This window comes from Lolium rigidum, chromosome 5 (assembly GCF_022539505.1).
Source record: "Lolium rigidum isolate FL_2022 chromosome 5, APGP_CSIRO_Lrig_0.1, whole genome shotgun sequence".
Taxonomy (NCBI): Eukaryota; Viridiplantae; Streptophyta; class Magnoliopsida; order Poales; family Poaceae; genus Lolium; species Lolium rigidum.
The window spans coordinates 106,685,441-106,703,411 of record NC_061512.1 but is presented as its reverse complement, the minus strand read 5'-3'; the positions used below and the strand labels follow the sequence as shown (position 1 = coordinate 106,703,411).

Genomic DNA, 17,971 nt, shown 5'->3' with positions numbered 1-17,971 from the left:
TTGTTTTCTCGCTGTTTTTGGTTTCGAAATCCTAGTAAGGAAATATTCTCGGAATTGGACGAAATCAACGCCCAGGGTCCTATTTTTGCACGAAGCTTCCAGAAGACCGAGGGGGAAAGGAAGTGGGGCCACGAGGCGCCGCCACACTAGGGCGGCGCAGCCCAGGCCTTGGCCGCGCGGCCCTAGCGTGTGGGGCCCTCGTGTGGCCCCCCGCGTTGCCCTTCCGCCTACTTAAAGCCTTCGTCGCGAAACCCTCTGTACCGAGAGCCACGATACGGAAAACCTTCCAGAGACGCCGCCGCCGCCAATCCCATCTCGGGGGATTCAGGAGATCGCCTCCGGCACCCTGCCGGAGAGGGTATTCATCTCCCGGAGGACTCTACACCGCCATGGTCGCCTCCGGAGTGATGAGTGAGTAGTTCACCCCTAGACTATGGGTCCATAGCAGTAGCTAGATGGTTGTCTTCTCCTTATGTGCTTCATTGTTGGATCTTGTGAGCTGCCTAACATGATCAAGATCATCTATCTGTAATACTATATGTTGTGTTTGTCGGGATCCGATGGATAGAGAATACTATGTTATGTTAATTATCAATCTATTACCTATGTGTTGTTTATGATCTTGCATGCTCTCCGTTATTAGTAGAGGCTCTGGCCAAGTTTTTGCTCTTAACTCCAAGAGGGAGTATTTATGCTCGATAGTGGGTTCATGCCTCCATTAAATCGGGACAGGTGATAGAAAGTTCTAAGGTTGTGGATGTGCTCGTTGCCACTAGGGATAAAACATTGATGTTATGTCTAAGGATGTAGTTATTGATTACATTACGCACCATACTTAATGCAATTGTCTCGTTGTTTGCAACTTAATACTGGAAGGGGTTCGGATGATAACCTGAAGGTGGACTTTTTAGGCATAGATGCATGCTCGATAGCGGTCTATGTACTTTGTCGTAATGCCCAATTAAATCTCACTATATTTATCATATCATGTATGTGCATTGTTATGCCCTCTCTATTTGTCAATTGCCCGACTGTAATTTGTTCACCCAACATGCTTTTATCTTATGGGAGAGACACCTCTAGTGAACCGTGGACCCCGGTCCATTCTTTTATACTGAAATACAAATCTGCTGCAATACTTGTTCTTTATCGTTTTCTCGCAAACAATCATCTTCCACACAATACGGTTATCCTTTGTTACAGCAAGCCGGTGAGATTGACAACCTCACTCGTTTCGTTGGGGCAAAGTACTTTGGTTGTGTTGTGCAGGTTCCACGTTGGCGCCGGAATCCCCGGTGTTGCGCCGCACTACATCCCGCCGCCATCAACCTTCAACGTGCTTCTTGGCTCCTCCTGGTTCGATAAATCTTGGTTTCTTTCTGAGGGAAAACTTGCTGCTGTGCGCATCATACCTTCCTCTTGGGGTTCCCAACGAACGTGTGAGTTACACGCCATCAGGCATCCCAAGACGTCGCAGCGACGTGCAGCTTGGCCACCGATTGCGACAACGAACGCAAGAGGGAGCAAGGAAAGAAAGTGAGAAAAATTGGCCATGCTACAGTCAGAAATATGTGCCTATATCTATTAGACTAGCACAAATGCCCGTGCGTTGCCAAGAGTTCTTAAATTTCATTTCTCAATGCACATATATAATTCACAACTCACTATGAAAATTCAAAATAAATAAGGGATATCATAATATACTACAGCATGGTAATATCGAACGCAATAACAAGACAACATTTTTGTGCATGTGCATAGTTCCAAGTTCTAGATCTTTTGGTACTTCTCTATGGTAAGTTTCACATATGTGTTCTCGTCCATCATAACTGTGAACTCAACAAAATCTTTTTTTGGATGTATTATTGTCTCACAAAATATGGGTGTTGCAACCACGGGTAAAATTGAAGGAATACTTTTTTTGATTAGTCCAAACAATACTTTGATATTCATAAATACCCAGAGACAACCCTACATCTCAGCCTTCTGTGTCAAACATACAAAATAGGTCTTAGCAAATTTTTCAATAATGGTTGGGGTAAAAAAAAAGTCTATCGGCTGACCGGTGGTGCGGACGGGCCTTAGCAAGATAGATTCTTGTAGTTATGCAATTTAAGACCACAAACATCAACATCTCTCATGACGCAACCCCAACCTGATCACCTTTTGGCGGCTCTTGATAAAAAGGATGTGTCATCCTATAGTTAATATTTTGGGGCAGGGTGAGGATATCCTTGTATTTTGTTTGTGATAGCAACACAATATGCCGTGTACCATGCTTGAGAACTCTTGAATCATGTGGGAACATGGTTCCCACACAATAATGCATCAAGATAGATAGAGCAGTAGAGTATAGCAGCGGTCTCGATAGTGAGGGTGAGGCACGGATGCGGAGTAATTCTATTGTGAAATGGCAACTTTTGAAAAATGTAAGGACCCATGGATACACATTCTCATGTGGGTAATGAATTAAGAATAATCTAGAATAATAATTACTCCCTCCAATCCAAAAGTGATGGAGATTTTGTATTGATGTAATATAAAGTTTGTAGTAATTAAATAAATATCCAACACTTATTTTGGATCGGATGGAGTACATCATTTTGCCAATTACTATTGGGACATCAACTTAATTACTATTTGAACATCGCAAATAGGGTAATACATAATGAGCATGACAGAAATGGCAACTTTTGAAAAATGTAAGGACCGATGGATACACATTCTCATTCTCATGTGGGTAATGAATTAAGAATAATCTAGAATAATAATTACTCCCTCCAATCCAAAAGTGACGGAGATTTTGTATTGATGTAATATGAAGTTTGTAGTAATTAAATAAATATCCAACACTTATTTTGGATCAGATGGAGTACATCATTTTGCCAATTACTATTGGGACATCAACTTAATTACTATTTGAACATCGCAAATAAGGTAATACATAATGAGCATGTTTGGATAATCTGAAAATTATATTAATTAATGTCATACCAAAAACAATAGTGGCAAGCAACTCCATGGGACAACTCAATTCACTGTGCAGAAGCCCTAGGAAGCATACCAGGGGCCAAGCATATAAGATTAAGTGATCAATGATCATAGTTGATACATGGACGACTAATTTTAGTGACATGCCCAATTTATCGCCTAAACATATAAGCTTACATCTCACAATCCATACAACAGTTTGGTCCTTTGCAAGTTCAGCCTGCTCTTCCTACTGTGCTCCCAGAAATACAATTTGTAGAAGTCGTAACAATGAGAATCAAACGGTGTGCCCAATGATGGTTCCATGACATGATCACCCTAGTCTCGCCATACCCTCGGATCGATCTTCCAAGTGCACCTACCTGCTTTTACAAGGAGTATATCCGGTCTGGAGGATTGGCAACGATCCTAACCCTGCAATTATTTGTAAACCACCATGAGATGGAATAAGTCCAACAAGCTCACAGTTTATGAACCACAGAATGATAGAACTCATTTTCATTTTATATAATCACTTCTAAATCTCTCTGGTAGATTCCTCTGCTGCGGCAAAAATCAACAACATCAATAAGATGCTGGAAGTATTTACGTGCATCGGCTTTACCTTGGCAATAGGGTAACGAAAAATAACGGTAAACTTTCCTAGGTAGAGATATGTCTTCAATTCTGGAGTATAAACCATTGGTAGTATAAGCTCCATGTTGTCACTATTGTATTTTAAAGTACATAGAAATATTTCTTACTCAAGGGTGAGTAAATGAAGAATTTCATTTTAAGATTTCCATAACATGGAAGAAGTGATACCTTGCTGGCACCAGGGTAAAAAAATCAGAAAGCAAATGCAACGCAACATGTAATTAATTAACTGTCTGCCACTACAGTGTTGGCATGCTGCTTTCTGAAAGTATCAATGAAGCCTCCGACGGGACTATGTGAGAACTTATACACGCAATTTTCATTTTTATTAGAGATTCAACCAAGATTCATATCCGAGCAGATACATAAAATTAATATTCATTGACAGGAAACAAGATGATCAACTTACTTTATTGCTATGCAAAATACGCAAATGATTTGGTCACTATATATACGCAAGGGTACTGGAAATCTACTTTGGCTCATAGGTTATATACATTCACTATTCAAAATCATATTTCAAAATGTCCAAAAATTCTGAAAAAATATCAGAATGTACACCCAGACATTCTATGTCTGCGCACAAAGTTTCATCGAAAAAAATTATTTTTTGTGGCCAGCGTAAAAAAAAAAATCCAGCGCTCCAAAATAGCTTTTAACGAGACATTTTTTTGTCTTTTTACATAGTGCACACAAAATGTTTTTTGTGCCAAACTTTTGTGAGCTAACATAGAATGTGAAGATGCACACTCACAATTTTATTTTAATTTTTTTAGACATTTTGAAATAAATTTAAAATAATTTTTTATAATAGGTGCATCTAGACTTATGAGCCAAAACACCATGTACCAAGGGTACTCTCTATGCAGGTACTATCTTCACTCAAAGATATATTACATGCAACCAGCTACTGAACTTGTCTTTTGAATGAGGAGAAAAGCAACTAAATATACGACACTCCACCCAAATTAGAAATACAATTCAGTTCCCTATTTGATTTTTAAACCTACTTTATGGGATCCGTGTTAAAGATGCAGCTGTACAAATAATGAACATGACTTGGACGACTTTGTTTGTACATTGACAGAACTAACCTGCTAGGCCTGCAATATCCATTGCCACTTTTCCATTCCTGATTGTTGGGACTCCGCCACACTCCATAGAAGAACCGTTCTTCTGTTGGAGAGTCAGTCACCAGCATGCTGCCTGCATACGCAATCCTACAAACAACAGCCATGCAGTGTTTAGTATCATGTCATATAATTTCAGAACTTTGAGGACCAAAATGGCAAACCAAGTTGATATTTTGGGAATGAATGATGCTTCTTCTAAGTTATCGTTTTTTAAGGATCAACATGCCCCTATTCACCTCAATGATTAATTCACTCTACACTATTGAACATTTCTATATAGTAGCAAAACAAATAATTTTTTACAATGAAAGTCAACTGATTCATATGGTTAGCTTAGAATCCTAGTGTGGGCACCAACCAAGCACACCCTTCGACAAGGGGATGTTTGTTTTTGACTCTGCAGGTGTGGAGGCCTTGAGAGAGAAGTGTGTGCGTGTGTGTTGTAAATTGTGATTTGTGAGTGGACTATGATTAGAGAGTGATTATGATATAAAGAAAATGTTTCAAACAACATTTGACATTCAACCTCAATATGAAGTTCAGGTTCTTAATATCTAAACATCCAAACAAAATTATTGGCATTCAACTTCAATATCAATACCTTGAGTTATTGACATTCAACCCAATGTAACATGCAATCCCCCCAATGCAAACATCCAAACAGAGCATAAGCCTATATCCACCGATTGGTTTGGTTATTTATTTTTAGAGTTCTGAATTAGTCGTACCTTAGTTATGCTAATATGCATATAAATTAAATGGATGGATTATGTAGAGGGAAAGTAACAACCATGGTTACCAAAACAAAATTCATTATATCTAATTCAACTCACATAAACAAAACAATTCAACTTGGAGTAGTTCAATTTGTCATCAAGCAAAGTGCTGCGACCTAATCAAATATTGTGTCTTTATTTAACTCCCATCTTGTAGGAACAAGAGATGAAGCTGATGACAACACGCGCTATCCCGAGCTTATCAGTCTCTTCCACAAATCAGAGGTACTTGCTAGAGGATAGTTAAACTCGGCAACCAAAAAACGCAGAAATGTACGACTACAGATTTAAATGCAACATACAGTGAAAGGTTAATCCTTATCTTCAGACTCGGCCCGTGAATGTCAAGTGGATACAGGGACTACGGGTAGGTTCTTCCTGTAAACAGGAATACCGGATCGAGACGTCCGCACCTCCAAATGTTGGGCATGGCATCATTGGAATATCACATTTAAAAAAGTTTCAGGAGACTAATGCAAGTCACTAATTTGATAATATAGATACGCATCTACGAAAATCAGATCGAAATAAGATTACTAATGATGGATGTGCTACATAATGGCTCAGATCTTTTGTTCTTCTGTCATAAACTATCAGAAGCAGAACTGTCATGTTTTCTAATAGTGTTTATCATCACGGCCATGTAAAAACAGAGCACACGCATCAATAGGACAGAATAAATCTGGAAAAGAGGGAAACCAAGAAACGGGATTTGGCATTTGTTGGCTCATACTAAGAAATTCAACCATGTTTTCCCTTGTACTTCACGAGTTAATCAGAAGCGCGGGTAAGATTCAAATCACTGACATCAACCAAAAGGAAGAGAGGATCATAAACAGGGACATGCGGTGGGGGACAGGTCATGTTTCAATTCGTCTTCATCTAGTGACCTACAAATTCAGAAGAAAAACATTAGAACACATGATAATTCGGTAAATGGTCTAATTGCTGCAGATTTACCGAAGACGAATGTATTAGAGAGAGAGAGAGAGAGAGGGGGGGGAGGGAGAGGAAGAGCAGGGGGGAGGTAGGATCTGGGCCTCAATGCCCAGATCACCTTCGTGCTGCTGCTAGGGGGAGGAGGTGACGAACGGATTCGTGCCGTGGAGGCCGCACCCATGCGGTGGTGATGGTGACGGCTAAGAAGGCGTTGGAGGAGGAGGTGTGGTGGCGCCGGATGCGGAAGAGATGGGCAGATGGCTGTCACCCACGAAGAGAGGCATCTAGATGCGGAAGGAGACGGCAGCGATTGATTAAAAATCAGCATCACCTTCCTTGTTTTGGTGGGACGGACGACCAAAATCTGGTGGAACGGATGACCAAATGTTTTGACGTATCAAAGGTGGGGAGAATCTAACGAAGACGAGGGCTAGGGAGAACCGCCAGCTAGGGTGCGCCGACAAAAAAAAACCTAGCATTCGAGAGGGGACCTTTTCTTCCGGTTCGGCCTAGTCGTAGACTCCGTTGCTGGCCGAATTCGGCGGCGATTGTTCGCGGGGCAGGAGGATATGTACGGAAATGAGGGGCGAGGGAGCTTACCATGGCTACGGATGGCGGAGGACGAGGGTCGTCGCCCGCGTAGATCTGCCGATGGCCGAGAGGGGGAGGCAAGGCGGACGGGGTGGCCGTCGATCTGGTGGCAGGCCGGGGACAGAGGACGGGGGACGGCAGGGTGGAACCCTAGCCCGGACGCACATCTCCTCGCTCTTGCTTGTTTCGGACGACCAGGGGTGGACGTCGCCAGGCGGGGCGGACGAGTAGCCAAGATTTTGGGCCAGGCCCATAGGACATAGGAGCGATGCGCGGCGAAGGTAGGACGTAGGTAGGTGGGACGACCAAAACTACTAAACATATTGGGCAGAATAAGGAACCACTTTAGTATAAGATTTAAGTAGTATAAGATAGTAGAGATAGAGATAGAGATTTTAAGTGTACCATAACTATCAACCATTTGTGAAGATTTTCCTTCGGCCATTAACTGGAACGAAGGGATCATGTCTATTTTTTTAGATACGTGCATTAACTGGGAAGGATGGGATCGTGTCTCGATTTTCAAGCACAGACCTGCCTTAACAAAAACAGAGGTCATGTGAATCGTTTTTGGATCTACGTTACCACGGAAGGATCAGATTGTGTCTTCATTTTGTTTTCGTGAGCTAGGGACATGAAGATGACGACCGGTAGAGCGGCGCTGACTAAGCTGGCAGGTCTGTAGGTTGGTAAATGTATTGATCACTTTCCATGTATTAACAAATAACAATTCTGGTGATTGGTGTTTCGCTGTAAGCTTTCCATGTATTACCGATTGGTGTCTTGTGATTGATTGTGAGGATTCCGTGATCCCTTGATTGTAGGGATCCCGCCCGTTTTTTACTTTCCTTATTCCTCATGCCGGTCTTAATGCTTCTAATGTTGATTATGGAAAGTGATTGGCTAAATCGCACGGATGGCTAGATATCAAGCGGAGACGTTTTATAAGATTCTACGGCCCAGATGCTCCAGATCTTTGACATCAAACATTTTTTATGACGTACGAACTCGCATATAATAGTAAAGATATAATAGTAAAGATATGTCAAATGCCCCAAGTTGGGGGTGTCCTGCCGGAGGGACGGCTGAAACTACGGCGCTCCTCAGGCCTAATTTTCCTCAAATCCGGACGAAACTTTCGCCGGATTTAGGCGTGGGGAGCGCCAACAAGTGGAGATACTCTAACGGTGAACGTGAACCCTCTCCCATGTCTAATCGAGCAATCGTTGCATTTCAAGGAGGAACCCCTAGCACTAGCAGTGGTTCTGACGGCGTCGGGGGAAATGGAGGGCGAGCGGACTGGGGAGTAGGACGAGACGCCGCGCGGCCGTGGTGTCCATCCCCCGACGGATGCACGCCGACGGATGGGCGCCAGTGAAGGTCGGCTCACGGCGCCGACTCGGGAGAAAGGGAGGAGCGGCCATGGCGGCCAGCTCCCTCGACGGATGCGCGGCGACAGGTGCGGGAGTTGTGCTGGTTGGCTCGCTAAGGCGGTGAGGTGGGAGAAAGGTACGAGTGGCCGTGGCGGCGAGGTGGTCGGCTCCCTCGACGGATGCACGCCGTCGGGTGCGGGAGTGGTGGTGGTTGGCTCGCTGCGGTGGCGAGGTGGGGGAGAGGGACGAGCGGCCGTGGCGGCGAGGTGGGCGGCTCCCTCGATGGATTCGCTCTCCTGCAGGACCCGTGATGAACATCGAGGAGTTCAGCATGTGAGGAACATCCCTATCCCAATCCCTATTATTTTTTGCATGAAATGGATTGCTACCTGAAAATTGCTTAGGTAGGGATTTAGAATTGCAAACCCCTCTATAATCATCATAGGGTACTTTCGGAACGAATAGCTGAATAACCACTTCTGTTTTTTTTTTTCATTCACCATTTTGTGAGAGCTTCTATAAATTTGAAGCCTTTGGTTGCGGAATTCTTAACATATGTAACCACTAGAATCCCTTGAACTTTGCCACTAGCACAAGCAAGCCTGACCATTTATCATGGGCAACCTGAAACTAATAAACTTAGTGCAAAGACTCGTAAAGGGCTGTAAAAAAAATCTCAGTCTTAAGCCACCTCTTGACCCGAGTGATAATGTCATATAACAATTAACCTCGAGTCTGACCAAGATTATTGCATAAAAGTTGCTCCCGAACTAATATTTATGGCCTAACAGGACAAATGTTTGAAGTGAACTGCTTTGCTGTGCCATATGGTTGATGTACTGTTCGGAAACAAGTTCTTCTGGTTTTTTTTTCTGCAAGATGATCATCGAGCAGGAACTGCTTCTGTTTTTCTTTTGACATCTTTCTTACTTCGATCTTATTCTTCACACTGTAGACCATGTCGTATGGTAGTTGCATCCTATCAATGTCAACATCTTTTTGCATATGAATGAATGGTGCAAAGTTAAAATGAATCCATGGATGGAATTTTAAAGTGCATGTAGTAATTATTGCACACCTGTGTAAATATTTTGGAAAGTTTCTTCATCGACCAGTGCTCTACAAACCTAAGAACAAACAAGCCACAAGAGTTGCTGCAAGAAATAGCAAAAATTGATTAGAGTTCATTAGGTGAGGTTATGAAATCAGAGTACACTCTGGTGATGAATGTGCGTACTGATCTTTCCTGCTTTGGCAGATTGTTAATAGTAGTTCTCTTCTAAAGGTGCACATCATAGTCTGGCCACATGTGCGTCTTAGAAACTTCTTTCTTCTGCCATCCATAAATATGCAACTATACCTTCTAGCTGAAAGTGTTTATTCAAGTCAGTTAATATGATGTACAATCTGTAGTATCCGTAAGAAGCAGAGAATGTACTCTGACCGTGTTTTGGAGTACACATGATGTATCTTCTTTACTGAAGGCTGATTTTTTGCTTCCTGCTTGACGGTCCTCACAGTCGCTTCGCAATTGTGTTGTCTCCATCGTTGCTAGAGTTCTTGTCATCATCCGTAGATGCGTGCCCGTCGACATCAACATGTGCTGTGTTAGGTCCGTCGTGCCATGTGCACTTGTCTCCCGCCGTACAATAGGATTTCTGCAACACCAAAGAATCAGATTGTAATGTACTAATGTGTATGTAACTTAGAAGTAAGCTAAATTTAACTCGAACTTGTAAATTACCTCAGCTTCTTCAACTGATATCTCTAGCAAAATGAACCCCTTATCCTGCATGGAAAACATGTCATGCCTCAAGTCTCATGTAGCAGGTATAGTAAGGTGCAATAATCTGTGAATAGGACTTTACCTCTAAACTGTACATAATTCGCCATTTGGTTTTTTATTTTTTATTTAATTTGATTTGATGTTCCATGTCGATCTGACCATCTTTTAAAGGTTTGAAATGCATATTCTCATTAGTGTATGCTTTTTTTTTTGTTAAATTGTTGTCGATAATTTGTAACTGTAGTAGAATCTGATTGTTTATGCGTTTATCCTGCAAAGAATTGTTAATATAGTCAGAAAACTCTTCTTACACTTGGAAGGCAAAACAAGGGTTATGACATGGTGTTATTTGGGATGTGCATACTTCAGGTCTAGCATGGGTTGGTCTGTGCATTACATATTCTATTTTGCTCATCAGGTGGCTGAAAATCTGTTTAGAAAGACAAAATCAATCGTTATTCCCTGGTGGTAAAGAAAGTAATTATCGTAAAGTGTAAATGACAGCGAATAAACTTGATCTTTTCAATTGGCAGGTGAAGAGGAGGCTGGAACAAAGCTTCATGCTTTGTGGTGCGTATGGTTGGTGCACGATGGGGAGGTCATGTTATACCGTGTGCCTGTAACTGTTGAAGTGTCGATAAGTTCAGTTAAGCTCTCATATGCCGGAAGCTTTGACGACCATAGATCAAGCGACCAACGTCCCAGATCCTCCAATTTGTATTCGCGCCATTTGAACTCAGCGAACAAACACTTATCAGTTAACCACTATGTTGTTTGTCGGATAGTTCGCTTTCTTTTCCTTTTAATCCCAACTCCTCCGAGGATCATCTATTCTAGTATTAGGATTTTTGCTCGGCCGCCACTGTACGTGGTCTCGCTCTGTTGCGTCTTTGTAATCCGCTGAATTCCTCTCAAATTAAGCTACAAAGACTGTGATTCAGTTATGTGCCTCAATATTGTTCAACAGTAATTAATTTCATTTGAGGTCTCTGTCAGGGCATCTCTATATTGTGTCGGCTGTTGCCCTAGAATTTTTGCCATGTAATTTTTTGTTACCATATGAGATGATACTGACATCTTCCCTTCTGTTGAGATCATGTTTAGTAAGACAAGACATCAGCCATAACTATATACTTTGAAAGGAAATGTTATTCGTACTTGTTTATTTTGAGATCGTCTCGTTTTGTTTTCGGAAAATCGTGTTCCAATTCAAAACTATTCTATTTCACGGTGATAATATATGCCGCCAGAATATAAATCACCGCTGGAAGTATTGAAACAAAACTATCCTGGTTCACGGTCATAATATATGCAGCCAGAATATTGATCACCCGCTCTATGAAGTATGGAAGTAGTTACTTGCCTGTGACAGTATATTGTAATAACTACATTTGTGCCATTTTCACATAGAAAATTCAGATTTGTCCAATACATATACTGCCATGACCAAAAGGGATGCATGGACCAAGTTTGCTGTGACATATAAAAATCACCCTTACGTATGTATGAAGAAACAGGCAATATATATCATCTTTGTCCATAAGCTTGACTGAACTAAATAATATACAGAGTACATGCTAAAGATTTTGTTTAAAGATCAATTTCTTCTACAATTATTTTATTATTGCCGCCTTTTCCAAGGAGAAACAACTCAAATGTGCCATCTGAATTTCAGCACTCAAACTGAATTTACATATACATAGTTCAGCTCAGTAGATGATAGAACAACCTCTGTTATAATCTTGCAGATCAACCTCGAGCATACATAAGTTCAGAAATGTGGCCTAAGGTTAAACTAGCTGCACAAATGATGTCTCCTCGGGTTCTCATCATTCTCGATGGGCTCATCTAGAATGGTTTATACAAAATCCAACGCCTGTTGCGAACGCTCTGCACTCTTTGAAGCTTTGAATAGTGCAACACTAGCCTTGTTTCACAGATCCCGGTAACGACCCATCTCTGTTCACAACACAACACAGTGCGTACTGGCATTTCCCTCCTACACCTACACAAATGCAGCATTGGCTTACATGGCCCACCTTTTTTACTAACACAAATATTGGCACTGAATAACTGAACTCATAAATTAAAACATCATGAAACAAATAGCTCAACTCATAAATTAAAACATCACGAAACATCAAATGCTACTATTGGCTCCGAATAGAATGAGAAACCTCATATAACTGCTAACATCAGTTTGGCTTTTCCAGCACGCAGTTAGTTCAAAAATCAAAGCCTAGTAAAACCAAGCCTGCTTGTATGTGAAAAGATGAAACTGTACTACGTTCTGCACACAACTATTCAACAGCCTGCCAATTAAGTTCATGTAGCAGGTTAACCCCAATCAGTACTGTTTTTTTACAAATTTCCCACCAATTGGAGCACACATGCTATACATACACGAATTTAAATCTGGGTGAATAAACGGAATCTCTAAAGAGCTCTAAGTTCCCAGTGTTCTGAGAGCTTGTGGTTGCTCCACGGTGATCGCTACTTGTGTCCCTACTGTCAGCGTGTTGTTGCGTTCTTTTTATCTTAACAAAAATGTGTGCTCTGGTGTGTTCATGACGGTTCGTCCTCGCGTAAGGCGGTTGCTTGCTCGCGTAAGGGAGGAGTGGGGAACCCGATCTATGCGTGGAGTTTTCAACAAAAGTAGTATTTTAAGTAGTCTATGTTAGGATTTTGGTTGCCGTTTTCTTGTTGGTTTCCTCGCAATGAAGATGACATCGTCTGCAATAAGTGATCTTTGGTCTTTCGTTCGACGACGAGATCTCCTTCCCGACGTCAATGGTGGTGTTGAAAGATTACATTTATCTAGGTATGGGTGTTCAGATCTTGCTTCGCTAGATTCATCTTGGATCTTTTCTCATGGTTGCCGCGAGGAGGATTATCCTCGCAGTTTTTCTCCCGGTTGCTACGTCCTCAACAATGGTGATTCGTATTCTCGGCTCTCCATCAACATCAACAAGGCTGATCGGTTGTTATTCCCTGACATACTGGTGTTGGTGACAAGGGATTAACTTGTCAATGCCTACGGATTTTTTGTAGCTGTCTGGTAACTTGAAGCTAGAAGGCACTTTAATTTTGCGAACTCGTCGGGTGAAGCAAGGGAGCCCACATAAATTCTCCTCGCTAACTTCCGGTGAATGCTGACGCTCTCGTGTTCTATTTTCACGGTCTCTCGTCGTGCTCTGTCGAATCCGCTGGAAAGTGACCGGATTTGAACTAGGGGTCAACTATCCGTCGTTCCAGAAATTCCGAAAAAATTGTTTTTAGTTCAACGACGTATCATTATATGTGCTAATTTTTGTCCGTTTTGTTTGTTCGCTAATGGGTGCACCCGCACGCCCGGTACGGCGATACCGCATGTCTCCGGGGCCCTGTTTTGGCCAGATGGCTTTTTGAACGAAGTCAAAAAATCCCACGGAGCCGGGTGGCGTCATTTTATATGTCATAGTAACTATTCCGTTTGTTAAAACTGGGATACGGCAATTATTTTAAAAAAAACCCTTCATGAAAAGGGTTTTCATGTCCGGAGTTCTATGGATTTCAGGTGAAATGAGGTGGGAAACGGCCTCGGCATGGCATAGTTTGCCGAAACAAGGTCATATTTGGCACGTGTGTGGACCCTAGGATGGGAAGCAAGACCCCGGACGCGGATTTCTAATCCGACCCACGAACGACCATCTTTTCATTTTTAGCGTGCCCAAACGGTTTTTATTTGTGAAGCAGCTACATGGTGCGCATTTTAGTATGACGTGAAACCTCCGTGCGATGATTGTAGACCACCTACGCACCACCTATCGCATGACATGTGCACTCGTTAGCTTTTTGGGAACCCATGCGGCCTCCGGGGGTATCCCGCCGAATCCGCTGGAAACTGACCGGATTTGAACTAGGAGTGAACTATCTGTCGCTCCAGAAATTCCGGAAAAATTGTTTTTAGTTCTACGAAGCATCATTATATGTGCTAATTTTTGTCCGTTTAGTTTGTTCGTGAATGGGTGCACCCGCACACCCGGTACGACGATACCGCATGTCCCGGGGGTCCTGTTTTGGCCAGATGGCAATTTGAACGAAGTCCAAAAATCCCACGGAGCCGCGTGACGTCATTTTATATGTCATAGTAACTATTCCGTTTGTCAAAACTGGGATACGGAAATTATTTTGAAAAATCGTTCACGAAAAGGGCTATCACGTCCGGAGTTCTATGGATTTCAGGGGAAATGAGGTGAGAAACGTCCTCGGCATGGCATAGTTTGCCGAAACGAGATCATATTTGGCACGTGTGTGGACCCTAGGATGGGAAGCAAGACCCCGGACGTGGATTTCTAATCCGACCCACGAGCGACAATTTGTTCATTTTTGGCGTGTGTGAAAGCCATGAAACCTCGAACATTATAGCTCATTCTAAGAAGATTTGTTTAGGTATTTGAAATATTCCATTTTTTATATTTTTCTATGATAGATCTTGTTTTTCTGCAAAATTTGATATATTATACTTATTTTTCTCAATTAGAATGATTTAGTTATGCTTTTTTGAAGACCGTCGTGCGTAAATAGAAAAAAGCTATGCCGACGGTATAACCGTCGGCACAGGTCTGTAGTAAAAAAAAAGAAAAAAATGTTGTGCCGACGGCCAGACTGGTCCTGTGCCGACGGCCAGAACTGTGCCGACGGTGGCACAACCGACCTGTACCGACGGCCATTTTAACGCCGACGGTCATCCTTGTCGCCGCGGTCCGGAGGCTTCTGTGCCGACGGCCCCGATATTTGGCCATCGGCACACACGACGGCCGTCGGCACATCTGTGCTCTCCCGTAGTGTTTGGCCATGAGTCGATCGTGGAGAGATAGGACTCCGGGCATGAGCAGAGGATTGGGACGGCGGTGGAGGCTATCGTTCGGGGAGAGAGAAAACGGAACCAACCGGTAAGATGGCATTATGTTGTATTATGCGATTTGGTGGGAGGGTAAGTTTGTCCAAAAAATTGTTGGACCGCAAGAAACCTTATTTTCTTTATTATTAGGTATAGATATAGATATATGTTTTTTACATGTCTCTCCTTTTATTTCCGGCGTTAACTTCTAGAGATAACTTTCCGCCCGTAACTTTCTACTGGTAGTTACCCCACATCACCTCCTCGACGATGAGAACTTCTACAACGGTACTTCTTCAAACATTTTTTTTTTGTTTCTCTCCTTTTAATCTTCAACGGTAACTTTTTGAGATAGCTTCCCGGATGTAATGGCCCACCGGTAGTTACCCCAAGGTACCTCCTCTATAGTTACTATTTCTCTTATATTAATTCTCTAGCAGTAGTTTAATTTTTTTCCTTTTCTTTATCCTCTGACATATTTTTCTATTCGTAGTTTTACCATGGTAACTTCGAAGGTGATTTGTCGATTTCTATGATGGTTATTTCTGCCCACAAAAATTTGACCTCAACAATGATTATTTTACATTATTCCTTCATCAACGTGCCGGTAGTTATTTCATGCAAATCATCGGTCCCAAATAGTAATTTGCCATATGGTAATTATTTAACAACGGTTTTCAACTGTGTGTAATTCTTTAGCGGTGGTATTTTCTTACCAGTAATTTTCAAAGGTGCACATGCATCAATCTTCATCGATAATTTTCAAATGTGCATGTATAACAATCTTTAGCAATAATTTGCAGATGGTAACTCTCCATTTGTAGTCCCTTTTTCTATAGTACCTTCATGGTTATGCTATTGTAGCTGCGAGAAATAAAATATTCCACTATTTGTCGCCTCTTCTATTCAAAGATGATACTAATACTCTATCCATTCCAAAATATAAGGCGTCTAAGGATTAGTCAAAAGTCAACCTTTTTTTAAGTTTGACCAAGTTTATACATAAAAATATAAACATTTACAGTACTGAATCAACATGAATATATTCACCATAAAATATTTTTTCTTAATATGTCCATTCGATATTGTAGATGTAAATATATTTTTCTAAATATTTGGTTAAAGTTAGTAAAGTTTGACTTTTGACCAGGCCTTAGACGCCTTACATTTTGAGACGGAGGGAGTAGCTTCTGTTAATCGGCTCACGATCACCTTACAAGAATACTACTACCTTCTTCCATAGCTATTTCGACACAAAAATCCATTCCATCGCCTCTTCTTTTCAAGAACAAATATTATAACTTTTTATTAATCTACACATGATAACCCTACAGGCATGGCGTGCCGCCGTGCCAATGCTTCCTAGTATTGTTTAGTTTTGTTGGAAAGGATTTTGAGTCTGTTGACATAATGATGCCAAAAAATGAAAAATTCTTTTTATGCAATGTACCAATTATTATAATATTGACGGATTTTGTTGTAAAAGTTTGTTGGCAAAAAATGATGAAAAATAACTTTTCTTTTATGGTACATACAAATTTTCAAATTGTTAAATACATTGGCAAATTTTGTTGGATACTTTAGTGCAAGTGTGCAACCTTTTGTACTATGGGAAGCATCTCGTATAGAACGAAAGCGACGTCTCGCATCACTCGGTTGTTTTATAATTCGCCATCACTCGATTTTCGTAGCGTGTACATTTCACCCGGCAAAGTCATGTTTTTGGTGCGTGTAAGATTTTTTCCTGGTTTTTTTTGTTTCCACCAGGTTTTTTCGTTCGGGGGGGGGGGGGGGGCACGCATTGTCTTCAACGGGCTTTTGCTCATTTCGACCCAAATCCCCCCAAATCCCCCGCTGAAGCGGCGGGGAAGGAGAGAGAGCGGCGCAGAAGGGGGAGAAATCTCCGCCGTTGTCGGAGACGAGGCCGTCCGCGGCGGTCGAGCCCGTCCGCCCGTGCGCCCTTCCGCAGCCTGCGGGTGGGAGTTGGGGCTGGGGGGGCCTCGGGCCTGGGCGGCATCTCCATTGTTCTCGGTCTGTGCTCGTCCACAAGGTAAGTGACGACCCAAATCCCTCGCTATTGCTGGTCGGCAACGACGACTTCCATGAGTGGTAGGCGACCTGCGTGTAGGATTTCTAGTCGTCTATGTGTTTGGTGATGTGGGTGGTGTTGTTTTCATCAGCGGATTTCTAGTTGTCGATCTGTTGATTTGTTGCTTGACGAGGCGATTTTGAGTAATAGGAATCTGAGATAGTGTGCACTATGGGGGTTTCACGTGGTTGCTTCATGTCCACTTGATCTGTAGATTTTGCTCTGTAGATTTTGCTATGTAGTTTAGGGTGTTCATATATGTTCCCGTGGATGCTCTGTAGATTTTGTGAATGCTTCTGTGCATGTTTTAGGGAGTAATTTAGTAGCATGAAGCAGTCCCATAATGGTTGATTTTCAGAGCGTTTTTGCTTCCCGTGGATGCATAGTACTTGGCTTTGATGATTGATGATGAAGAAGATACTGCTTGTAGTTTGTGCTCTGGTTGATTATCATGCATGAATGAATATATTATTTTGTGTTTGCACTGTGTTTAGTGTTAGTTTTTCATTTCTAGATCATATAGCAGAGGGGTGCAATGTTTTGTATAGAGGTATATGGTATATACAGATTGCTTTGTAGGGAAGTATTCTATGCGGGGGCTTTGGAATAAATTTGGCTATCTGTAGATACATCCTTTTTGCAAGTATGATTTTACTGTATTTCCTACAATATGGAGAGATGCAAATTTTCCAATATCCAGTGGGTATGCAGATGTATATGTTTTGTGTGTCGCCTTTTTTGCTCCCTGTTGTGTTTGTACCTTAGCGGGGTGGAG

General features: G+C 42.0%; 1 long non-coding RNA gene, 3 other non-coding genes and 1 pseudogene across 5 annotated transcripts; all 5 read right to left on the bottom strand.

Annotated features, from left to right (window-relative positions):
• Window positions 1-3,039: 3,039 nt before the first annotated feature.
• Window positions 3,040-7,177, bottom strand: LOC124658274. Of its 2 annotated transcripts, none has more exons than XR_006989102.1 (3): window positions 7,076-7,177; window positions 4,722-6,426; window positions 3,040-3,405 (listed from the first exon to the last, which is right to left on the bottom strand). It is a non-coding gene; the product is annotated as an uncharacterized LOC124658274 (long non-coding RNA). The 2 variants fall into 2 exon arrangements; XR_006989103.1 differs by lacking the exon at window positions 7,076-7,177 and adding an exon at window positions 6,629-7,018.
• On the bottom strand, window positions 5,659-5,764 carry LOC124658575. Its single transcript, XR_006989291.1, has one exon. It is a non-coding gene; the product is annotated as a small nucleolar RNA snoR97 (small nucleolar RNA).
• On the bottom strand, window positions 5,858-5,978 carry LOC124658500. The gene has a single exon (XR_006989232.1). It is a non-coding gene; the product is annotated as a small nucleolar RNA Z278 (small nucleolar RNA).
• Window positions 6,093-6,181, bottom strand: LOC124658495 (annotated as a pseudogene).
• On the bottom strand, window positions 6,260-6,344 carry LOC124658588. The gene has a single exon (XR_006989302.1). It is a non-coding gene; the product is annotated as a small nucleolar RNA U36a (small nucleolar RNA).
• Window positions 7,178-17,971: the final 10,794 nt, after the last annotated feature.